At 39.5% G+C, this 26,107-nt stretch overlaps 1 protein-coding gene and 1 long non-coding RNA gene across 2 annotated transcripts in view; one reads left to right on the plus strand and one right to left on the minus strand.

Annotated features, from left to right (window-relative positions):
* ZNF484 (zinc finger protein 484) overlaps positions 1 to 26,107 on the minus strand; it is a 432,825-nt gene that overhangs the window by 266,040 nt on the left and 140,678 nt on the right. The gene's annotated exons all lie outside the window — the stretch shown is intronic.
* Positions 931 to 26,100, plus strand: LOC116538258. Its single transcript, XR_004263583.1, has 3 exons — positions 931 to 955; positions 23,490 to 23,493; positions 26,027 to 26,100. It is a non-coding gene; the product is annotated as an uncharacterized LOC116538258 (long non-coding RNA).

Genomic DNA, 26,107 nt, shown 5'->3' on the forward strand with positions numbered 1-26,107 from the left:
GAGAGAGCTTGTTCATCCCTTCTCCGCTGGGAGGGCAACAATCTTTCCACGAGGGATCTGCTCCCGTGACCCTAACACATCCCATTAGGCCCCACCTCCAACACTGGGGGTCAAGTTTCAACATGAGGTTTAGGAGCCAAACATCTCAGCTATAACACTGGATCCCTAACAGGCTGACATGATGTGTTAAAAATAAGTTGTAAATAATTATACGCAAAAATGCATAGCATTTTGGAAACTTTGCCAGGTAATGAAAATATTTACCTGGATTTTAACTTAATTCACTCCATATTCTACACAAATATATTTGTAAAAGATAATAAAATATTTGAGACATGAATATATGTTAGATAACCAATTTACCTCCTCAAGAGTTAAGAAAGTGTTAAGCTGCGCTTTCTTAATAAAAAAAAAAATTTGTGATAACTGTTTTTGGTTTGTCTTTTTTTTTTTAAATTGAGACAGAGTCTTGCTCTATTACTCAGGCTGGAGTGATCATGGCTCACTGCAACCTTGACCTCCTGGGCTCAAGTGGTTCTTCCACCTCAGCCTCTGGAGTAGCTGGGACCACAAGTGCACGCCACCATATCTGGTTATTTTTTGCATTTTTTGTAGAGGCTGTGTTTCACCATGTTGCCCAGGCTGGTCTCAAACTCCTGGGCTCAAGCAATCTGCCTGCCTTGGCCTTCCAAAGTGCTGGGATTATAGGCATGAGCCACTGAACCTGGCCTAAGATGATAATTTTTTTTTTTTTTTTTGAGATTCAGTCTCGCTCTTGTCACCCAGGCTGGAGTGTAGTGGCACCACCTTGGCTCACTGAAACCTCTGCCTCCTGGTTCAAGAGATTCTCCTGCCCCAGCCTCCTGAGTAGCTGGGATTACAGGTGCCTGCCATCATGCCCAGCATATTTTTGTATTTTTAGTAGAGACAGGGTTTCACCATGTTGGCCAGGCTGGTCTTGAACCCCTGACTTTGTGAATCACCTGCCTCAGCCTCCCAAAGTGCTGGAATTGCAGGCATGAGCTGCCAAGCTCGGCCTGACAATAACTTTTAAAAAGACAAAATTAGAAGAAATTTAGTTATAGATGTGATTGGCTTCTATTTGTGATCCATGAATCAGGGTAGCCTTCATTCTACAAAATAGGATGAGAGCTTCCACAGACAATGGAAGAACAGTAGGTTTTTAAAGATGAGAACAATTAAATGAAATGAACAATTAAACCAAAATGCTGATTGGTTAACATCAGGTTACTCCAGGTTAATTTGTTGTAAGGATTAAAGCGAGGGGGGTTCCTTTTTGCACTGACTCAGGTAGACTGGGATTTTCTGTCTTGAGGAATATCTTGTCTGTCCTGGGATCTGCCTACTTTCTTAAAGTTTCAGTTTGATTATGTGGCATTTAGCATAAGTGACTACATTTCTGTTGAGTCTCATCTACGGGGACCTAGTGTAGGATCTCAGTCGAAAACAGTGGTCTCCCATAATTTTTGTTTAACACATGATTAAAAAACCTGTTCCTCACAGTTTAGTTTATTTTCAAATTCAAACTTTACTTGCTTCACTGAATCTAGCAAAAGTAATGTTTCAAAATAATGCAAAAAAAGAGGTTTGTAAAGTTGGTAAGAAAATACATGCTGAGCAAATAATCAGAGGTTTATCATCTTACCTATTTCTTATGTATTTACACTTATATTGATTTGTATTAGCTATCAAGTTAATCATGTTAAAAATGATGATGAATTGTGTTTGATGTTGAAATTAATATTTAAAGATTTAAACATTATGAGGGAGTATTCTAAATTATCTCATTCTTAACTAGTAAGGTCAAAGATTTCTGGCTACAAACTAGTTTAAAAAGACATTAGTTTCATGGGCCTTATAAAAGCAGCATTGCATTGATATTTAATACTAGGCCATGATTGAAACCGCTTCAGAAGACATCATGATCAACTACATACAGAGTAATGGCAAGTTTACTATAAAATTAACATTCTCAGTTGTCACAAGAAATCTGACAATCACTAGAATGGCAAAGCACTGTGTTCTATTTGTGTCCTTTTCAAACATGATTGATAAGAATTTGTTACCTTATTAGTATGTCATAAGTAGTCAGCAAAGTCCATCTTAAAATTTGAAAATTATTATTTTCTGCTCACATTCAACTTTCAGCAATGTACACAGTGATAGTAATGAAAGCAGCCATTAGAATACTCTATTTTCTTCAGAGTTAGCTCCCAGGTACTTTTTTTCTATCCAGATCATACTTACATTGCTTTTGTGCCTTTGGTCATAGTCATAATACACAGAGGAAGCAGGGCAGTGACAGCTATACATTTTTCTACAGAAGATCAGCTATTAAATCAAGAACCAAGGGAATTACCTCAGCCTGGACACTGAGAACCAAAGCCACACCTTCCCACTGATATTAATATGACTTTGTTATTCTACTGTTTCATTAATATTACTTTTTGAGGACTGTCCTGCCTCCAGAATAGTTTGATTTTTCATTATAGGAACTTCCCAAATGCTTTACCAACTCTTCAGAGGAAGGCATAGACTGAGTTTGCAGCCTGAGTCTTTGAATTCTTCCCCACAAATCCTCACTTCACTGTTTTCACTAAGGCCAGACTGTTGTATCATGATTCGTACACAATTCTAATCAAATCCTCTCCTTCAGGGACCCATCTTAAACTAAACATGCAATTCTCAATAAATTCTGATCTCCCCTTCTGTCCTCTGAGATGCTACTAGAAATTTACAAAGGCTGCAGTCTCTCTTTTGCCGCAGTGTATTAGTTTTCTATTGCTGCTGTAACAATTTACCACAAAGTGTTGTAAACAAGCCAGACTTGTCATCCTACAGTCCTCTTGGTCAGAAGTTCAACGTGGGTCTTACTGAACTTTAGTTCAGTGCATCATCAGGCTTCTGTTTTTTTGACTTTTCCAGCACCTAGAGGCTGCCTGCTATCCTTAGCTCCTGGCTCCTTCCTCCATCTTCACAGTCAGCAATGACAGGCTGGGAGGACTTTTCACGCTGCCTTCTCTTTGGTTCTTTCACTTCTGCCTTCCCCTCCCTCTTAAATCACAAATTTAAGAATTTGTGATTAGGCTCACCTGGATAATCCAAGATAATCTCTCCATTTCAAAGTGAGTTAACAACTTTAATTCTATCTGTGGCCTTAATTTCCATTTTTCATGTAAGTTCACATATTCACATATTCCAGAGATGAGTGTGTGGACATCTTTGAGAGGTCATTATTTTTCTGCCACATAGGTAAGCAATAATCTTTGCAATAAATAAGCAGTCAGCTTTGTCTCATCAACATGTTATGTTGGTGATATTTGGGGATCCAGCTTTGACAAGCAATTAGCACCAACATGACCTACTTGCAGAAGCTTGTCATAGCTATTTTTCTAAGTATGATAATAGATGAGTGTAATAATCCAAGCCAAGAATTATGACATTTTAAATGCAGAGACACTCTTACTCCTAAAATGTCTTCAAATAGACATTAACATACAAATATTTTAATTAGATTCTTTTAAATTCTTAAGGTGTAACCCAAAAGTGGAGTTGAAATCTCAGGTGACAATAACACCCAAATAGGGGTTCTATTCAACACTTCCAGGCACCCCCCGCAATATATACATACTCTATACAAAAGCATATTTGGAAGTGAATTCATTGTTCCTACGTAGTTGTGGAGAGACAGAAAATAGATTTTACATTTCACACTCAGTAAAACTCCCCCAGAACGTCAATTCTCATTATTCGTGGATTTTTTATTTTCAAAGCCGCCTTCTTGCTAAAATATTTGTATTTGCAAATTCACCCACCTGCTAAAATTTATTTATAACCCCAAAATTCACACTCACAGCACCTTTGTTGTCATGCACAGACTGGCCAAAAATTTCAGTCTCCCAACTTTCAAGTTCCCAACTGATGTTGAACAGAACTATGCTCTGCCTTCTTGTTTCGGCTCTCATTCTAAAACCAAGCGTCCTTTTCACAATCCATTTAGGGCCGTGTTTTTCATATTTGTGTGCTTTTTTGGTGATTTTGATGTTTACAATGGCCCCCAAGCATAGTGCTAATGTGCTCTCAAAGCACAAGAAGCCTGTGATGTGCATTATGGTGAAAATACACGTGTGAGATGAACTTTTGTTCAGATATGACCTATAATGCCATTGGCTATAAGTTCAATGCTGACGAATAAATTTTATACATTAAATAAAATGTCTTTAAACAGAAACACATATAAAACAATATGACTTGGTCATTTAATGAAAATGTTGCAGCCAGAGGCTCACAGGAACGTCCCCTTATATTTTCCCAAGGAGCAACAATTTAGTACTTGCTAATGTTGGATCTCTGAGAACCATACCCTCAAAAATGGTACTTGGGCATGTTGAGTGCTTTGAATTAAATAAAATTGAAAGGCCTCAGGACCAATATCTCTGTCCAACACCATTAACCTCCAACCCCACCCTACTGTATTAGTCTGTTCTCATGCTGCTGATAAAGACATACTCAAGACTGAGTAATTTATAAAGAAAAAGAGGTTTAATGGAATCACTGTTCCACATGGCTGGGGAGGCCTCACAATCACAGTGGAAGGCAAAAGGCACATCTTACATGGCAGACAGGAAAGAACGAGAACCAAGTGAAAGAGGTTTCCCCTTATAAAACCATCAGATCTAGTGAGACTCATTCTCTACCATGAGAACAAGATCGGGGGGAAAGGCAACCATGATTCAGTTATCTCCCACTGGGTCCCTCCCACAACATGTGGGAATTATGGGAGCTACAATTCAAAATGAGATTTGCCTGAGAACACAGATAAACCATATCACCTAGTATCCTCTTTCTTTCCGGAAGCAAGGAAGCGAGAAAGGAGGGGCTTTCTTGGAAGTTTACTTATCTGTTCAAGTCTGATCAAAGGAAGTTTCTCCAGAAGAAATGCAGTGTTTTTTGTTTGTTTTAATTTAGCCCAGTCAAACTGACACATAGAAATGCAGTTGATCTTGTTGTATAACCAGGAAAGATTAACCACCGAAGAGGAGAAAATACTAGAAGTCATTACCATGTCCAGACAGACTTTTCATCTATCCTTCTAAGGGCGGCTCAGAGAGATTATGTGAAAGACTTTATCTGCATAATGACAGCCTTTGTTTACAACAAAGTTCTGCGTGTCACCTTGGCACAATTTGCTTGTACCTCCCCCAGAGCTCAGTGGAACTTTGTACCAGGCCAGCTGTCTTTTCTTTGAGCTCATTTATTTTCCCTAAAATAATTTACTTTCCCTCTAGATGTGCCTACAGTCCCCCACTTCTCTGTCCCTTATGAAAAGGATATTTAAGACTTAACCAGGCTGGGTACACTGGCTCACGCCTGTAATCCCAGAACTTTGGGAAGACGTGGCAGGCAGATCACAAGGTCAGGAATTCAAGACCAGCCTGGACAACAACATGGTGAAACCCCGTCTCTACTAAGAATACAAAAATTAGCCAGGCCTGGTGGTGCATGCCTGTAATTCCAGCTACTTGGGAGGCTGAGACAGGAGAATCACTTGAACCCAGGAGGCAGAGGCTGCAGTGAGCTGAGATTACACCACTACACTCCAGCCTGGGCGACAGAGCAAGACTCTGTCTTGAAAAAAAACACAAAAAACAAAAAGACTTAACCAACCAGAAGGTATTTAAGATATTTAAGGCACTCCAGCCTGGGCCACAGAGCAAGATTCTGTCTCAAAAAAAACAAAAAAACAAAAAAACAAAAAGACTTAACCAACCAGAAGGTATTTAAGGCTTAACCAAAGCCCTTCTTTGAGTCTCATATTTCAGGACTCCCATCTCCATGTGCACATCAATAAATTGCATGCATTTCCCCCCAGCTCATCTGTCTATTGTCAGCTCATTTTAGCAGTGAGCCTTCAGAGGGCAGAGGGGAAGCTTTCTCTCTGCCCCTACAGTAATTTGGTATTTATAGAGACTTTATAGAACGTAACTACTGTGAATAATGAGAATTAACCGTATGTGTCACCTTTGGATATCTCTCTTCTCTTTTCACTGCATTCTTTTGGCACAGAGGTGGAGCCAAGTTCTAGTGTCTCAGGAAATAAACAAAAGACTGGGGCCTGTGTCATCTGTTTGCCTAAAGGTAGCATCACCCTGTGAGGGTGCCCTCTCAGGTCTCTCTGGGAAGGGTTTCACAATCTCCGCCCACACTTTAGAGTTGGCAAATTATGGAGCCAAGGGCCAAATTCAGTGTCCATTCAGGCCACAAGCTAAGGATGTTTTTTACATTAATGATAGGCTGAAAAAAAAGAGAAAAGAAAATAATATGCCCTAAAACTGTATGTGACACGTAATTCCTAAATATTTAATATCTGGGTCTTTACAGAAATAGCTTGCTAACCCCTTCTTTACAGCCTCAAGTCTAGCAAATATCTAGTGTTTGCGAAATGATTTAAAACAAAACCTGTTCAGGAAACCTCCCCACAAAAGTAGAATAGATGTTGTTGAATAAGCGCTAAAGCGCACTTCAATGTACATCACAGGAAATCTGCTAAAGAGATTGAGAAAAAGAGAAATCTCATCCTTTCATGTGGCCAAGTAGGTAAAACCCTCACATACATGTTCTCAAGATTGGTGATAAGTAATCAGCAAGTAAAAGGACTTGACAGCACCGTTTGCCACATACGATTCATCCCAAATTCACTGGGTAATAAAATGGCCACGTGTGCTTGCTAATTACTTTTACCCAAAGGAAAAACAAATTCTCATATCTTTATACCAGGAGGTAGTTTCGCAACATGGAGCCAGACACCTAGGTAACACTAGGTTCCTACCCTCCCATGAAAATGTCAATAAAAAGAGTCCAACTTTGTAAAATATTTGTAGAGATTTATTCTAAGCCAAATATGAGCGACCATGGCCCATGACACAGCACTGAGGAGACCCTGAGAACATGTGTCCAAGGTGGTTGAAGCACAGTCTAGTTATATTCATTCTAGGGAGACATGAGACCTCAATCATATACATTTAAGACATACATTGGTTCAGTCCAGAAAGGTGGGACAACTCAAAGGAGGGGTCCAGGTTACAGGTAGAATGAAAAAATTTCTGACTGGCAATTGGTTGAAAGAGTTATTATCATAGAATAGAATGTCTGGGTTATGATAAGAGGTTGCAGAGACCAAAGTTTTATCATGCAGATGAAGTCTCCATGTAGCAGGCTTCAGAGAGAATACACAGTAAAGGTTTCTTCTTAGGCTTAAGGTCTGTATTGATGTTAAATGGTGGCTGGCTTTTGCTGAATTCCAAGAGGAAAGAAGGCATAATGAGGCACGTCTGACCCTCCCTTCCCATGGTTGCAGGACTTTTCCTTAGTTCAGCTAAAGACAGGATCCTTGTCTCACGGCCATGAAAATTTAGGCTTGCAGACAAGTTAAAGGGTGAGTAAAGCAGGGTTTTATTGGATGTAAAGGAAAAAAAGGAAGGGGAACAGAGACTCTCTGCAAAGCTAGAGTCTGGTGTGCTTACCACCTTGCAAATTGAATTCCAGTTTCCACACAGGAAGAGGAGGGGCCAGGCTCCTCCCCACTGCAAACAATGCAAACTTCTGTGGCTCCACCCCGCTGTGCATTCCTTCCAGTGTGTAGGCTGGTTGGAGTTTCTCTGGGGACCCTCTCCCACCTGGCTGCCTCACCATCATGGCCTAAACCAGTCTTGCAGGTTAAATTTAAGGTGACGTGGCAGAGGAGGGGTCTATTTAGACAGTTGCCAGGGTTTAGGTCGGGGGTGGGGGGCTATGAGTTTTATTTTTGGTTTATAAAGATGAGGAGATGGGGAACCATCTTCCTTGGTGATTTCATCTCAGAGATAGTTCCAGAACCTTGAGAAACACATTCTCACATTGTAAAACTGGCAAGAGACTTATTTATCTTTTTTCTAAAACAAATTGTGTAAGTTTTTAAAATAAAATATTCTGAGGAAATGGTGGTGGTGGTTGCAGGCATCTCTTTCCCTTTTTCTATGAGGGAGAATTATTTTTTTTTCCTTAGGTTCCATTCGTATTTACTCTTACACTAGTTCACTAGGCATCTAGCCAAAAGGAACTATAATTTGAGAAGGTGGTTCACATGACTTATCTTTTCTTTTAGACTTCTACTGCCTCAGAAATGCCGATCTTTTGTCCCAAGGTACTCAGATCTGTCACTCTACCTGAATCCAGTCAGCAAAACAATGGCTCTGCAGTTAGCTGACTTGGGTCTAACCTCCAATATCTAAAGCAGAATATTAACCTCATATAATTGTTCAAAATTGTCACCTAGGATTTTAGCTCCTATTCTAACAGGTCAATAGAAGCATTTCCCAAAGAGAAACAGAATGTGTGTATTGGGAGTATGGAAGATATTTCTACTAAGAAAATGAGTTTTTCTCCACAGTGTTAATTAAAAATCTAGCACTTACCATTTCACAGATTGAATACCTGAAGCTTACTGAGGTGAAGTGGCTTCCTTGAAGGAGACACGTAGCAAATGTGGAGGTTCATGCCTGTAGCCTACAAAACCCAGTTACCCTCTTCCCAGTATGCCAGACTAACCTGGGAACCCCATTAGCTGCCATCAAAAGTATAAGAATTCTTTTTATTTGCTTATTATCTCTCACGACAAATGAATCAATTGCTTATTGAGCACAGTTCCTATGAAGTGCAAAATAACAAAAGTCTCCAGAGCAGCTTCGTCTATATTATGAGCTGCGACTCCAGTAAAAGAGGCTGGTAGCTGTCAAAGACAGGATGCAGCAGACAGTGGAGCGTATAATTTCATTAGGACTATTTGCAATAGGGAGAACATAGCCAGATCTCAGCAGGTTGTGACTGTGTAACTAGCAGTGTAATTTACTATTAAGGTTGTTTTGCAATCAGGGTGAGTCTTAGTCAACTCAACAGGAAATTTTTATCTCTGGGTTTTGTTAGTTTAGAGGGATAAACAGTTCTAATCTTAGCTAATTAATAATGAGACAAAGTGTGGATGGTTGGAGGATCTGTGTCTTGCCTTGTCAGCAGGTTTGGGCCAAAGGGGAAAGGTCTGTGTTTGACCTTGTCATCAGCAATGTGCTCATTATGACTCCTAATGGGTATGGAGCTAGGTGTGTGCTTGGACATGGAACCGAGGGAATTTTTCGGCATTTCATATGTGCCCAGGACATGCTGTGTCTTTTTAAGAGAAAATAAGAATTTAATTTCTCTAGGGATTCTGAGTATCTCTCATTACCTAAAGTGTTCATTTATTACCAAACAATTAACTTTCTATTTATGTGTAAGGTTTGTGGGAGACCATACAGAAATCTTAGCTGCTTAAAACACCTATGTATTTCAATTACAGAATTAATTCATTACATCCCTTGCTGAATGTTTGGGCTGGGGAAGATTTAATTTAAGCTTTCCATCAATGAGAACAAAGATGAGGCTTGCTGAAACATGTTGAAGTTCACTGGACAGCAAATATCCTGCTTTATACTGTATTCAGAGTTGAAAAGTGACAGAACCTCATCTTCATCCTCACTGGACAGTCAGGGCTCAGAAAAGTCACAGGGTCTTTGACTCTGAAGAATGGAACAAGAGGACAACATGCTTTCTAGTAAGTAAAATAGGTGAGGCTATGAAGTAGGTTTCAGAGTGGGACTTTAATCCTACTCAGAGATCTCAAAGACTTTACAAAGGCTTCTTCTAGACCCGTAAGCCTAGAATTAAAATTAAAATAAATGCTCACCTAGGTCAAATTCAATGACTTGCCAGGTTGCAGTGCCCCAGAGCAATTTATGACATAAAATCTGCAATATTTGAGAGGTAATTGTCACAACTTGTAATCAAGATCAAATAACTAGATTCTCCTTTTGTCTGCAAATGATGATTGTGTTTGCCCACAGCGAAGCTGGCCTGCCTGTCAGGGAGCTCAATGAGAATGGAATACCAGTGCTGGCTGCCAGGATGAGGGTCATTTCGATTGCAGGCTAGGGTGATAGGCTGTTGCCCAAAAGAGAGGAAAAACAAACTTTCAATTATGGCAAGTGCAAAATCTTTTTATTTTGGGGTTTAGCATTTCTCAAAATAATTACAGTTACATACCGGTGTACTACGTACTTCTAGCTCAGAGATTAGCTGGTTGGGTTTATCTAGGGCTTGAACACAATGTCCTTTCTTCATTGTTGTAATCCTTTCCGCATCATTTGTATTGTTTTTACTCATTTAGCTCAGTTTCCACTGAATTGTTACCTTTGCTCATTATTGCTACCTCTAAATTTTCTGTCCTTGGATTTATGAGAACAGTGTACAGCTATGTTGTTACATTAGTACTATATACAGAGCATTAAAAGATGTACTTACCGAACAAATTGTCAAATTTAAACAAAACATAAAGCAAAAGGCAACAGAGATACACAAACATGGTTCTTAAGAGCTTTAGACATACTCTTTTTTTTGCCAAATATTTATATTTTTTATTGTAGATTGTGTATGGGGGGGGACATGTTCAGGTTTACTACAAGGATATGTTGTGTGATGCTGAAGTTTGGGCTTCAATTGAATCCATCACCCAAATAGTGAATGTAGTACCTACTAGGTAGTTTTCAACCTTTGCCCCCTTCCCTCTTTTCTCCCCTTCGTATTCTCCAGAATCTATTGTTCCCATCTTTGTGTCCATATTTACCTAATGTTTAACTTCCACTTATAGGTAAGAACATCTGGTGTAAATATAGTCTTAAATTGCTCAAAGACAATGAACGCATCAAAAATATTTCCTAGTGCCTTGCCTGAGAGTTTTATCTGAGTGAAAAGAGTTTTCCTTTTATTAATTCAGGTTGATATGAGTTCCACTTTGTTTTCTGTGAAGTAAAATCCTATCTCTGTGAGGTTTTTGTTTTTAACAATTCTCATTGCTTTTTATTGCACATATAAAAATGAAATCATTTAATAAGATTCATAATGACAAGATATCTGTAGAGTAAAACCAGAAAGGGTTCAAGCCTTATAAGAGCAAAGGAAACAATTAACAGATTGAAAAGGTAACCTATGAAATAGGAGAAAATATTTGCAAACTATTTATCTAATAAGGAGTTAATATCCAACATATATAAGGAAACCCTACAACTGAATAGCCAGAAACAAATAACCAGATTTTAAAAGGTGTACAGTACTTGGATCGACATTTCTTTAAAGGAGTATCCAAATAGCCAACACACATATGAAAAATGCTCAATGTCACTCATCATCAGAAAAACGCAAATCAAAACCATAATGAGATATCACTTCCCACTGGTTAGGATGGCTATTGTCAAAACAACAACAAAATGATAACAAGTGTTAGCAAAGATGCGGAGACATCGGAATCCTTGTATACTATTGTTGGGAATGTAAAATGGGGCAGCCACTATAGAAAACAATGTAGAGGCTCCTCAAAAACATTAAAAATAGAGCTATCTTGTGATCCACCAATCCCACACTGGGTGTTTATTCAAAAAATTAAAATCAGGATCTTGAAGACACATTTGAACTCTCACGTTCCTTGCAGCAGTACTCAGAATAGCTGAGATGTGGAAGCCACATAAACACACCCACTGACATGTGAATAGATCAGGAAAATGTGGCATATACTTACAACAAAATACTGTCTGGAATGAAATCCTTCCATATGTGGCAACATGGATAAGCCTTGATGACGTTATGCTAAGTGAAATAAGCCAAACAGAAAATACAGTGTGAGTCCATTATTATATGTGCAATGTAAAATAATCCCATTCACAGAAGCACAGAGTGCAATGAGTTACCAGGGGCTGGGAGAAGTGGAAAATAGGGAGTTGCTGTTCAACAGGTATAAAGTTTCAGGTATCCAAGATGAGTAAGTCCTAGAGCTCTACTAGGTACAGTATTGTGCCTGTAGTTAAGAATACTGTATTGTATTCTTAAAAATTTAAGAGGGTAGCTTTCATGTTTTTATCACAATTTAAAAATATTAGATAAAATGAAAAACAAGGCCTGGCGCGGTGGCTCACGCCTGTAATCCCAGCACTTTGGGAGGCCGAGGCGGGTGATCACGAGGTCAAGAGATCGAGACCATCCTGGTCGACGTGGTGAAACCCCGTCTCTACTAAAAATACAAAAATTAGCTGGGCATGGTGACACATACCTGTAGTCCCAGCTACTCGAGAGGCTGAGGCAGGAGAATTGGTTGAACCCAGGAGACGGAGGTTGCGGTGAGCCGAGATCGCATCATTGCACTCCAGCCTGGGTAACAAGAGTGAAACTCCATCTCAAAAAAAAAAAAAAAAAAAGAAAAGAAAAAAAAAATTTCCTTGCACATGTGCTTTTCCTCTTTCCATAATTTCAAATTGCAAGCAAATTAATCTGAGATGATGACTTACATCTCTCCTCAACTGTAATTTTACTTCTGCCTCCGGAGGATCTCCTATGAATTTCTGATAACCTAGTTTTCCTATGTTTCTCCACTCATAGGTTGTCCTAAAATCTTATTTAATTTATATGTTTGAAATTGCTTGCATGGTTTTTAAATTTAAAAGAAATAGTTCCTTTGATTGGACTCATGGGCTTCTGATCAAATCCATAGACTTTCTTTCATCAAAACTAAGCACTTTAGGCCGGCTCACGCCTGTAATCCCAGCACTCTGGGAGACCGAGGCAGGCGGATCACGAGGTCAAGAGATCGAGACCATCCTGACCATGGTGGAACCCCATCTCTACTCAAAATACAAAAATTAGCCGGGCGTGGTGGTGCACACCTGTAGTTCCAGCTACTTGGGAGGCTGAGGCGGAAGAATCGCTTCAGCCCAGGAGGTGGAGGTGCAGTGAGCCGAGATTGCGCCACTGCACTCCAGCCTGGTGACAGAGCAAGAACTCTGTCTCAAAAAACAAAAAAACTAAGCACTTCAGTCAGATCCTAGAAAGACAGTGAAAACTATCTGCGAGTATAAATATTATGCTGATTAATATGTTTAACATAGATGAAGCTTTATTTATACACACATACACGTTTTTAGTATGAGGGTATCTCTGGCCTATTCACTTAAGGAAAAACATACCACTAGAAATGGAATTCTGTTTTGGTACCATAGAGTAATATGCTAAATTCCATTGTTAGCTAACATTTTCCTAAAATGTAACAAATAGAAGTTTGTCTTATAAACTACTCCTTACTGCTCCAATCTTATACATAGCCTATGAAAGCAAATAAATGTCTATTTTGTTTCTTTTTGTAAAAACGTGATAATCAAAACATTTGGTTAGCGTCTACTGTGTCTTTTTGTTTATTTCAAGACAACTTTTATGTAAATGATAATATTGGAAAGTTATGATACCTTTCAGCTAGTTGCAAAGACTAAAGAAAATATGCTACTCAAGGTAAATGATTTGTAAGCCCTGAGCAGAGTCACAGTCTCTCTCTCTCTTTCTCTCTTTCACACATACACACATACACATGCACGCACACACACACACACACACACACACACACACGCGTATTTTAGAATCTTCAAAAACCACTTTCAATACAAACTAGGTATCTGCAGATGTGCAGCAAAGAGATACTTATTTTGGCTGAGGAAAAGGCAAATTCATTTTGTGTTTTTCAACTTATTTTTAGAGAAAGCGTTGAAATGACATTACAAGTCATGTCTTCTGCAGCCCTGTCATAACCATGTCACTGTACTTTCTGCTTCTCAATTCCTTGGCAAGTCACATGCATTGTCATGTTGAGTATCAGTGTTTTAAAAGAATAGCTGTCAACATCAATGGCACCCTGAAAAGATGTACAAAGAAGCTCATATTACCCAGAAGAATCTCACATTGTCTTTCATACTTCAGAAATAAAAAAGGAAAAGGTAATTGTCCTTTAAACATACATTTGTATAGATGCCAGAGAAACCAAATAAAATATGAAGCTATTTTCAACTGACATTTTCTAAGTCAATATAATAGCATTATGCATTTTCTTAATTTGTTTGATTTTAAAAGTCCCAAACATTTGAATCTGTGGGTATGAATTTCATTCACATTTATCATATATAATGTAAACTATTTACATTCATGATTTTAAAAATATTGTCTATTTTGTGTAGTTTTCTTTTGAAAATTTAATGTGTTGATTTTCTCACATCTTGTTAATATACTTCTAAATTTACCAAGCATTGTGTGCATTTACCAAGCACACAATGAGTAAGCATCAGATTACATCTAAATAATCTGTTAATTGGATGATTTCTCCTCATATATTACCAAACAATTGGGAAAAATAAAATAAATCTCTATGTCAAATATAAGTGATTTTTAAAAATGATTACTAATCATAATAACATAAGAACAATTGGAGCAGGGCCTTCAATATTGTCACATTTATGGCAATACAGTTATCTTTGTGTTATGAGTATCTTCAATAAGCATAGTAAAGTATATGAGAACTATTTTTACAATTTAGCTAATGAGAAAATGTTTGCTTCAGGCTGGGCGCGGTGGCTCAAGCCTGTAATCCCAGCACTTTGGGAGGCTGAGGTGGGTGGATCATGAGGTCAAGAGATCGAGACCATCCTGGCCAACATGTTGAAATCCGTCTCTACTAAAAATACAAAATTAGCCGGGCGTGGTGGCACGCACCTGTGGTCCCAGCTACTCAGGAGGCTGAGGTGGAAGAATTGCTTGAACCCAGGAGGCGGAGGTTGCAGTGAGCTGAGATTGTGCCACTGCATTCCAGCCTGGCAACAGAGTGAGACTCCGTCTCAAAAAAAAAAAAAAAAAAAAAAAAGAAAATGTTTGCTTTGAGATATAGTCTAGATTATTTTGGTGTGTTCTTTACCCTTTTTCATGTTAGCTGATATTACTGTTAGATTGTAATGGCAATATTTATTTTCCATGGCATATCACATCTGCCATTCCAATCTTCCAAAGTGACGTTGTTGGGGTTCAGAACACAATACCCCAACAGATGGCGTCTTGGCCTGCTTAATACTTTGAACTACAGGAGACTGGAGGTTTCAGAAGCAAGGGCAAGGTCTCTGACCTTCTCCTGCCCTCGTCTCCCTCCCCTCCCACTACTCTGAAGCAGAAACCAGAATTCCTTTTCCCCAAGGCAAGTCATAGAAACTATACACCTTCTCCCCCAAAGCAACTCATAAAACCTAGAAGCATCTTTCTTTTCCCTCTCCCTTGAAGACTGTCATTCCAGAGGGGACCTGCCCCACACCAGGAGAAAGAAATGCAGCACAGAGAGGCCCAGAAGTCAGGCCTTGCTGGGTTCCTTCTCCGTCTGTTACCAAGAGACCATTCTTTTGTCCAATAACTTTTCCACATGGCTGTCCCTCCTTCATGAAGCCTACCTATAAAAACAGACACTTTTCTCTGGGTCTTTGGTTCTTCATTTTTAAAGGGTCTTCTGACATGTAAAACTTTGATTAAATAGATTTGTTATACTTTACTTAAACTGCCTTTTGTTACAGGACAGCTGGTCGTGACCTTTCTGATCACTTTAGAAAGGTGTCACTCCTTTCTGCCTTTACAGCATAAAGGGTAAACATCAGGTAATTGAGACACAGAACAATATCCTAAAATTTCTTTTGTCCTTCAGACAAGGCCTTGACTTTTTCTCCATTGTGATTTTGATCAGTTGTAAATAAAAATTGAATCTTATTATTGTACATTTTAACATAAGACTATCCAACCATTTCTAGACTAAATGCAGCAATCACAAAGCAGATTCTGTTATCTGTTTCTATTTCATTAGAATTTTTTGCACAGTTAACTGAGATTGTAACTGTAATTTTATTTTTTGTATTTAATCTTTTAAAAATAATTTTGCTTTAATGTTGTACTCATTTCAAAAAATAAATTAGAAAGCTTTTTACCAGTTTTCAATTCTTTGGAACAGAGTAGACTGCACTGGAATTATCTTCTCTTAAAAGGAGTGATACAATTCTCTTAGAAAGTAGTGGCTACCTAATATTCTGACGGGCTGACATTTTTCTTTGTTTTCTGTATGAATTCAGTCAATTTAGACTTTTCTAATTATTATAGGATTCATATTGTTAAATTATATTTTCTTGGAAAATTATATGCTTTATTAAGATCATCAAACTAATTTGAATAACTAAGCTAAATAGATTTTTACGATTCTTTTAATTTCCTCGTCAGTTCTTTTGTTTGTTTGTTTGTTTTGAGATAGTGTCTCACTCTGCCACCCAGGTTAGAGTGCAGTGGCCAGATCTCAGCTCACTGCAACCTCCATCTCCCAGGTTCAAGTGATTCTCCTGCCTCAGCCTCCTGAGTAGATGAGATTACAGGCACTTGCCACCATGCCCCGCTAATTTTTGTATTTTTAGTAGAGATGGGGTTTCACCATGTTGGCCAGCCTGGTCTTGAACTTCTGACCTCAAGTGATTGACCCGTCTCTGTCTCCCAAAGTGCTGGGATTACAGGCGTGAACCACTGTACCCGGCCTCCTCATTAGCTCTTCTTGCTTTGTGCTGCTCTTGCTCAATTTTTTTTGCAGGAAGTTCCTTCAGACATTATTGTTTTCCTGGTATTTTCAGGGATCTATTGTCCTTGTGCTTTTTCATGATTTTCTACTCACCTTTTGTTTACTCTCCCCAGCAAAGTTTCCACCTGATCAAATCCTCTTTGACTTCCAGATACCTCAGCATTTCTTTCTGTGGTTATTGTAGAGACAGGGTTGTCTCTGTCACCCAGGCTGGAGTGCAGTGGTACAGTCTTGGCTCACTGCAGCCTTGACTTCCCAGGCTCAGGTGATCCTCCTATCTCAGCCTCCTAAGTAGCTGGGACCACAGGTGCATGCCACCATGCCCAGGTAATTTGTCTGTGGGTTTTTTTTTTTTTTTTTTTTTGAGCAATGTGGGTATCAGCATGTTGCCCAGGCTCATCTTGAATTCCTAGGTTTAAGCCAACTGTCAGCCTGAACTTCAGCCTCCCAAAGTGTTGGGATTACAGGTGTGAGCCACCACACCCGGCCACCAAAGCATTTCTTGGAAGTGATCTTGGAATATGAGATTGTTGAGAGACCCTCCAGCTGTGGGAGTTCTGGTTACTCTTCATTTGTTTTTGAGTGAGGTGGTTATTGTTTATTTCTTTTTGATAGCTTGCTAAATGTGTCATAGCTACTCTGGAAAAACTTGTGTTTTGTGGTTTTGTTTTGAGCATGCGGATTATATCTGTATCATGGTTTTCTCTCAGCAGAGTTTGTGGTTTCCTTCCCACTCACTTTTTTTGCTTTTGTGGATGTTTAGGAGAAGAGAAAAATTGGTGCCTAACATTCATACCTGATGTTGAACCCTTCAATTCTTTTTCTCAATTTTTTCAATTTCTACTCTTTTTCTCCTTCTACTTCTTCTTTCACTTAGTTCTTTCTTTTACATTGATAGATGTTTTTAAAAACACACACATACAGGTATATATACACACACATTGTCTTATGTCATTTTACTTCCATAGCTTATTTAAGAGTTATTCTTGTATTTCCATATTTACACTTGTTACTCTCCATCGGCTGACAAACATACTTAACTCTAAAAAATGGCTGAAGCAGATCCCTCCTTCCTCTGAGCACAGTAAAAACAGCAGAGTGCATAAATTCCGATCACCACCTGCGTTTCTTCACCATTTCCTTTCCTGACAGATGATTTTTCTCGGTTTTTCCTTTCCATACCTTAGGTTCCCTGATTTATCTGGGGTCTCTGCACAGCTTCCCACTTTATGTACCTTTCTTTCCTTTGCCACATCCATTCATCCTCAGGGCTCTTGACTTCTAGTGTAGCTGTTCGCTCTCAGGAAAGCATTAGATTCCATGTTTTCTGCCTCTCTGGTGTTAGTTTAAAACTCTTGTATTAGTCTGTTTTCATGCTGCTGATAAAGACATACCCAAGACTGGGAAATTTACAAAAGAAAGAGGTTTAAGTGGACTTAACACTTACATGTGGCTGGGGAAGTCTTACAATCTTGGTGGAAGGCAAGAAGGAGCAAGTCACATCTTACATAGATGGTGCAGGCAAAGAAAGAGAGAGCTTGTGAGGGGAACTCATCAGATCTTGTGAGACTTATTCACTATCACGAGAACAGCATGGGAAAGACTTGACTCCATGATTCAATCATCTCCCACCAGGTCCCTCTCACAACGTGTGGAAATTCAAGATGAGATTTAGGTGGGAACACAGCCAAATCATATCATTCTGCCCCTGGTGCCTCCCAAATCTCATGTCCTCACATTTGAAAACCAATCCTACTTTCCCAACAGTCCTCCAAATCTTAACTCATTTTAGCATTAACTCAAAAGTCCACAGTCCGAAGTCTCATCAGAGATAAGGCAAGTCCCTTTCACTTATGATCCTTTAAAATCAAAAGCAGATTAGTTACGTCCTAGATATGGTGGGGATACAGGCATTGGGTGGACACAGCTGTTCCAAATGGGAGAAATTGGCCAAAACAAAAGAGCTACAGGCCCCATGAAAGTCTGAAATAGAGCAGGGAGTCAAATTTTAAAGCTCCAAAATGATCTCTTTTGACTCCATCCAGGTCACACTGATGCAAGAGATAGGTTCCCATAGTCTTGGGCAGCTCCACCCCTGTGACTTTGCAGGGTATAGCCCCCTTCCTGGCTGCTTTCATGGGCTGGCACTGAGTGCACTTTTCCAGGCACACGGTGCAGGCTGTCAGTGGATCTACCATTCTGGGGTCTGGAGGGCACTGAGTCTCTTCTTACAGCTCCGCTAGGCAGTGCCCCAGTAGGGACTCCGTGTGGGGGCTCTGACCCCACATTTCCCTTCCACACTGTCCTAGTAGAGGTTCTCCATGAGTGCCCACCCCTGCAGATAACTTCTGCCTGGACAGCCAAGTGTTTTGTGGACAGCCAAGTGAGGTTCCCAAACCTCAGTTCTTGACTTCTGTGCACCCACAGACTCAATACCATGTGGAAGCTGCCAAGGCTCAAGGCTTGTACTCTCTGAAGCCACAGCCTAAGCTCCACATTGGCTCATTTCAGCCACGGCTGGAGCAGCTGGAACACAGGACACCCAAGTCCCTAGGCTGCACACGGCACAGGGACCCTGGACCTGACCCACAAAACCAATTTTTTCTGCTAGGTCTCCAGGCTTGTGATGGGAGGGGTTGCCAAAAAGGTCTCTGACATGCCCTGGAGACATTTTCTCCATTTTCCTGGGGATTAACATTCAGCTCCTCGTTACTTATGCAAATTTCTGCAGCTGGCTTGAATTTCTTCTCAGAAAATGGGATTTTCTTTCCTATCTCACTATCAGGCTGCAAATTTTCCAAATGTTTATGCTCCGTTTCCCTTTTAAAACTGAATGCCTTTAACAGCACCCAAGTCACCTTTTGAATGCTTTGCTGCTTAGACATTTCTTCTGCCAGATACCCTAAATCATCTCTCTTAAGTTCAAAGTTCCACAAATCTCTAGAGCAGGTGCAGAATGCTGCCAGTCTTTTTGCTAAAATATAACAAGGGTCACCTTTGCTTCAGTTCCCACAAGTTCCTCATCTCCATCTGAGACCACCTCAGCCTGGACCTTACTGTTCATATAAGTATCAGCATTTTTGTCAAAGCCATTCAACAAGTCTCTCAGAAGTTTCAAACTTTCTGACATTTTCCTGTCTTCTGAGCCCTCTAATCTGTTCCAACCTCTGCCTGTTACCCACTTCCAAAGTCGCTTCCACATTTTTGGGTATCTTTTCAGCAGCACCCCACTCTACTGGTACAATTTTACTGTATTAGTCTGTTTTCACACTGCTGATAAAGACATACCCTAGACTGGGCAATTTATAAAAGAAAGAGATTTATTGGACTTACAGTTCTATGTGGCTGGGGAAGCCTCACAATCATGGCCAGAAGGCAAAGAGGAGCAAGTCACGTCTTACATGGATGGTGGCAGACAAAGTAAGAGAGTTTGTGCAGGAAAACTCCTCTTTTAATTTTAATTTTATTTCGTCTTTGTTGTTAATATAGGTATATGTATTTGTTTTTTCTGTTTTTTGTTTTTTTTTTACTTTAAGTTCTAGGATACATGTGCAGAATGTGCAGGTTTGTTACATAGGTATACATGTGCCATGGTGGTTTGCTGCACCTATCAACCCATCATCTGGGTTTTTGAGCCCCACATGCATTAGCTATTTGTCGTAATGCTCTCCTTCCCCTTGCTCCCCACCCCATGACAGGCCACAGTGTGTGATGTTCCCCTCCCTGTGTCCATGAGGAACTCCTCTTTTTAAAGCTATCAGATCTTGCAAGACTTATTCACTATCATGAGAACAGCATGAGAAAGACTTGCCACTATGATTCAATTACTTCCCACCAGGTCCCTCCCAAAACATGTGTGAATTCAAGATAAGATTTGGGTGGGGACACAGCCAAACCATATCAAATCCCTAGAGTGAGTAGGTGGGTGAAGCTTATAATTACTGGATTGGGAGCTCATCAATATCTTTTAAGATTTATATGTCATAATTTGTCCAGCATCTGAGTACTTTGTAGTGTGAAATGCTTCATATTACAATGAAATATTAGTTTCACATGTTATAGACACTGTCTTCATTTTCTATTGCCACATAATGAATTACCACAAACTCAGCTGCTGAAAATAATACAAATCTATTATCTCACACTTTTGGTAGGTCAGTTGCCAGGGCACAACAATTTAGGCACTGTCTGAGGTAACTTAGGGTTTCTGAGTCATATTCCTCATTTTCTTCTGTCTTCCTTCCACTGCCTAATTATGAAACCACTCCTCTCAATACTAAATTCTTTGTTTTCTGTTGCTGTATTGCCAATTACTACAAATTTAGCAGGTTATAACAAAGCCATTTATGATTCATAGTTTTGCAGGATAGAAATTCTGGTGTGACTTGTTTGGGTTCTTTGCTCACAATCTCACAAGGCTGAAATCAAGGTGCTGTGGGCTGTTTTCATCTGGAGGACTGAGCGAGGAAGAATCTACTTCCAGCTTATCAGCACGGTTTGGAGAATCCAATTCCTTGTGGTTGTAGGACTGGGATCCTGTTTGTTCCCTGGCTGTCCACTGAGGCCACTGTCACATCCTAGAGAATGCCATATTTCTTCAAAACTGCAATAGCATGTCAAATTTTTCTTGTGTTTTGAATCTCTGACTTTCTCTTTTGACATCAGCTGGTGAAAATTTTCTGCTTTGTAAGGGCTCATATGATTAGAAAATCTCCCCATGTTAGGGTCCATGCAGATAATGTCCCTGTCAATGAGTCAGGACCTTAATTACATCTTCAAAATCTCTTCACAGCAGTATCTATATTAGTGTTTGATTGAAAAACTGGGAGTAGGTGTGCATACAATGGGGTAGAGAATCTTGGCCATGGGCAGTGGGAGGCAGTATCTTAGAATTCTGTCTACTATAAACACGTTGTTTTCTAAAATCTTCCCTTGAGTTGATTTAATAATACTATATTATTTTATTTGGGGGGAGAAAAAGATATATAAGGTATTAAAAATATTAATTTACTGAATGGAAATTTGGAGTGCCATTAATGATTCCTCATGGCCTAAAAAGCTTAAAGCCCTGATAACGATCTCATTATAATCAACAATTTCGCAATATATTGAAGTAGTCCACTAATCTTTGTTTTAATTAATATGTCTTCAAAAATTAATCCCTCAATGTAAAGTAAACAATTGTCATATAATAGTTTCAACAGTCCAGAGAAATGGTGTAAATTGTGTATAGACTTCAAGAAGAGCGGTGTGTGTCTGTGCGTGTGTGTCTGTGTGTGTGTGTGTGATCACAAAACCTAGATATATGTTAAAATGAAATTTATGGAAGAAAATTAATTTAAGGAAGTGAGATGGAAATGCAAACATAGAAACAAAAGAACAAAATGAAGCTGTCTTCAGAAATTTTAGAAATAGATTGTGTTCCAAACATCAAATTAAATCAAGTCATAGAAAGGGAGAAAAGATTAAATACACAAATAAAATTTGCTGTTTTCCTCTCAGTTTCTATTTATTTTGTTTTCCACATGCTTTAGATAGATCTTTGTTTCCTTTATGCAGCAATGCTGAAGAGATAGAGTGATAGGAAGTAATTATCATGGCAAATCATGAATAGACTGAAAACGGCTAGTGACTACATTGCAAGTAGTTATGTGAAACGACTTGCAATGTTGACAGGGTAAAAATTGATATAACAAAATGCAAAAATTGCCTAATTAACCCCTGAGTTATAAGAATTTAACTTAACCCTGATACTTACTTTGTTCAAGAGTAAGTATCAGGGTTAAGCTAAATTCTTAAACACTGGGTGTTCTATTAATTCCTTAATCATGACTCCATAGGCTGAAAATGAGAAAGGCTTTTTGACAGATAAAACACAGATCTTAGAGCAACAAGAGGGAAGAACTATGGGCCGCATTTTCTTAGCTATGCCTCAATTAAACTTTGACAAATAATCACTTTTTATTTTACTTAAGAATTCCCAACCAGGAGTAAAAGTCCAAACCTGACTTATTAGGCATATGATTTAAAAAAACACTATGAAATAACTTAGTACAAATAACAAAACATAATGTTGAAGGTAGGCATGTTAAATCCGCATTATCAGATTGGGTTTTAAAGAGAAAGAGAGGAGACATCAAGCGTTTAGAAATCAATAGGAAAAAAATTGATCTATTTTTATACTGTAATGCAAAGGAGGCAGAGTGATTTGAAGAACACTGAAGTTAAAAGCAATTAACTTCGTAAAATAAAATAGAGGTAGATAGATAATCAGACACATGTAAAAACAAACTTCAAAAATTATTTTAATATCATAATTTCAGATAAATTGAATCAGTGGCTTATTCTCGAAGGTATAGTAGCAGAGGTGATGACTGTTAAGTGACTATCAAACAATTTTTTGTTTGACAGAGTTTAAGTTAGTACCATCTGTGCAGAAGAGACACCGTTTCAGCCTCTCATTCATACATGCAGCTACTGCAAGATTATGTAAGGCATTTGTATTAGTCTGTTTTCCTGCGGCTGATAAAGACATATCCGAGACTGGGAAATTTACAAAAGAAAGAGGTTTAATGGACTCACAGTTCCACAGGCTGAGGAAGCCTCATAATCATTGTGAAAGGTAAGGAGGAGTAAGTCACCTCTTACATGAATGTGTAAACAGCAGGCAAAGAGAGAAGGGGCCTGTGCAGGAGAACTCCACCTTATAAAGCCAACGGATCTTGGGAGACCTACCATCACAAGAACAGCACTGGAAAGACCTGCCTGCATGATTCAGTAACCTCCCACCTGGTCCCTCCAACAACACGTGGGAATTCAAGATGAGATTTGGGTGGGTGTGAGAAATCTATTCACTCATTCAAACCCAAAGAGTGGACTTAGCGGCACAAAGAACAGCAAAAGTGAGACTTTTAATAATGGTCTTGCAAGACTGGGTGTCTGGTAGGCAGGTATATCTGGCGCAGTCACAGCCAGTAATTTTTAATTTTAATTTAATTTTTATTTTTAATTTTAATTTTCTAGCACGCAAGTCCCTCCCCCAGTTCCTCATTGGTTGAGTCTATGGGGTTATAATTTTCCTGGACGCGACCTAAGTTTCATTATCCCTTTATAAGGTTATAGCCCAGTCCCCTTTCCTGCTTGTTTCAATTTCCCAATAATGAAACTGTTTCCCTTTTATGGGCTGACCTCTTCTTTCAATCTGTTTGCTTACTGTGATCCTCGAGGTGCATGAGCCATGCAGTTTGTTACATTTGCAGGGTGGCTGCCAGTACTTAGATTTATCACGCATTGAAAATGGACCATTTAAAATGTTTTCTCACAAATTCCCTCTTCTTTTCTATTTACTTTCTTTGGTCTTATTTTATTTAAACCCTTTTTGTCTTTGAATCAATGGGGACACAGCCAAACCATATCAGCATTTAAACATTGTTTCCTTATTAGATAATCTGGATAATAAAACTCACTCTTTTTACAATATGCCACATAAAATGCAAGTATAGACGTGACACTGCCATTAAATCTGTGAATTATATGTGCTATTATTTTTCAAAAACATGTAACTTGTAGTGAACTTATTCCATATCAGAGATGGCCCATTTAAGTATAATAAACTTCTAGGTGTTCATTATATACTGTATTTTTCATGAAATCACTGATCAGATATTTTCCTTAATGATTTATACTTCCATTTGACAAATAGATTTTGCTGCAAGTTCTTGGCTAGGTGTTGGTGTGATAGCAGTGAAGAAAATTCAGTCCCTGGGGACTGTGCTGTCTAATTGGGAAGAGTGCATGGGGGAACACACACACATGGGGAGGTGCAGGGGTTTTACAACTGAGAGTCCCAATTGAGGCTCTCAGCAAAGTCATTTTTCAGGAAGTGGCATTTAAACTGAGACCTAAATGATGATTTGTAGTTTGCCAAGGAAAGAAATCCAGAGGCGGGTAAGAGAAACCACATAAGCAAAGACCTTGTGTCAGGAAAGAACTTTGTACCAGAGACAGATGGAGAATGGCAGTGGAAGTAAAGTTAGAAGGGCCAGGGGCTGAGACACTGAGGCCTGAGGCTGCGCAGGGAGCTGGATGTTGTCTTTGGAGGAAACAGACAAAGCGGTTCAAAGCTGCTCAAAGGTCTTGCAGGAAAGTGATAAAGTCAGATTTGCATCTTTTAAAAGGTCACGTTAGCATCTTTTAAAAGGTCGTTGATAGGGGTCTGCCCCAGTACTGCACTGGCTATGCCACACTGATGAATGGCAAACACCACTTGGGCCCTATTTCCTGCACATCAAACTTGTAATACAGCATGCTCTGCCATGATGGAGACAGTTCAAGGCAGTACATTATGGGAGGACATAAGAACGTCCCTTGTCTTGAACATGAGATGGAGACGTGGAGATATCAGGGAAATTAACAGAAAGGAAGCGACGTCTTTACTGAGATCTGGAGAATGAATAAGAATCAGGTAGTAAAGAAATGATAGATGGGTGTAAAGGGAATGTGGCAGGTGTCGGAGGTGGTGTGGGCCGAGCCCATGAAGCTGGAAAAATCACTCATGTTCAGAGCTAAAATTGATTCAGTGTGTCTGAATATAAAGGTTCTGCTCCATGAACTGCTTCAGAGTCTGGAAGAGGCATGGAATATGAGATGAAGTTGAAGAAGACCAACTCAGGCATAAAGAATTTGGGATTTAATCCACAAGCAATGAGAGCTCTTACAGTATCTTAGGGGCACTTTTTTTTTTTTTTTGAGATGAAGTGTCGTTCTGTCACCCAGGCTGGAGTGCAGTGGCGTGATCTTGGCTCACTGCAACCTCCGCCTCCTGGGTTTAAGAGATTCTCCTGCCTCAGCCTCCTGAGTAGCTGGGATTACAGACACATGCCACCATGCCCGGCTAATTTTTGTATTTTTAGTAGAGACGGGGTTTCACCATGTTGGTCAGGCTGGTCTCGAACTCCTGACCTTGTGATCTGCCCACCTCGGCCTCCCAAAGTGCTGGGATTACAGGTGTGAGCCACCGCGCCCGGTCACTTAGGGGCACCTTTAAGCGCAAGACAGATTATTTTTCAGAGAATCTGGTGTGCATTTTAGAAGGATACCCCTGACCGCAGTGTAATTCGAACAGGATGGGATTACGACTTGAGGCAGGTGGCTTGAATAGGATGCAGAAACTTATGCCAAGAATGATGGCACCCTAAGCAGGATGCCAGCCATCCGGACAGAGAAAAGTTGGCACATTCAAAATGTATTCAGAATGTTGCATCCACAGGGCTTAGAGGGCGACTGAGTGTCAACTGAGTGCAGATATGTGTTTTAGCAACTGATGAGATGTTGCTGTCGAGATAGGGGGCGCTAGAGAATAAGCTGGCCTTGGACAAGAACAAAGCAGGTAATACTGGTTTTAAACAGACTGAGTATTAATGGTTTGGCTCATGCAAGCTGAGGTGTGTGGTTAGCAGTCTGATAGGAAAGATTGAGCTCTAGAGAAATCTCGTAACTTGGGAATAGGTTTTACTCCATAAATATTCAGGTAAGACTAGGATCCTGGGATTTTGGAGTCATGGG

This window comes from Sapajus apella, unplaced genomic scaffold, assembly GCF_009761245.1.
Source record: "Sapajus apella isolate SASKATOON/1434 unplaced genomic scaffold, GSC_monkey_1.0 scaffold118, whole genome shotgun sequence".
NCBI lineage: Eukaryota > Metazoa > Chordata > Mammalia > Primates > Cebidae > Sapajus > Sapajus apella.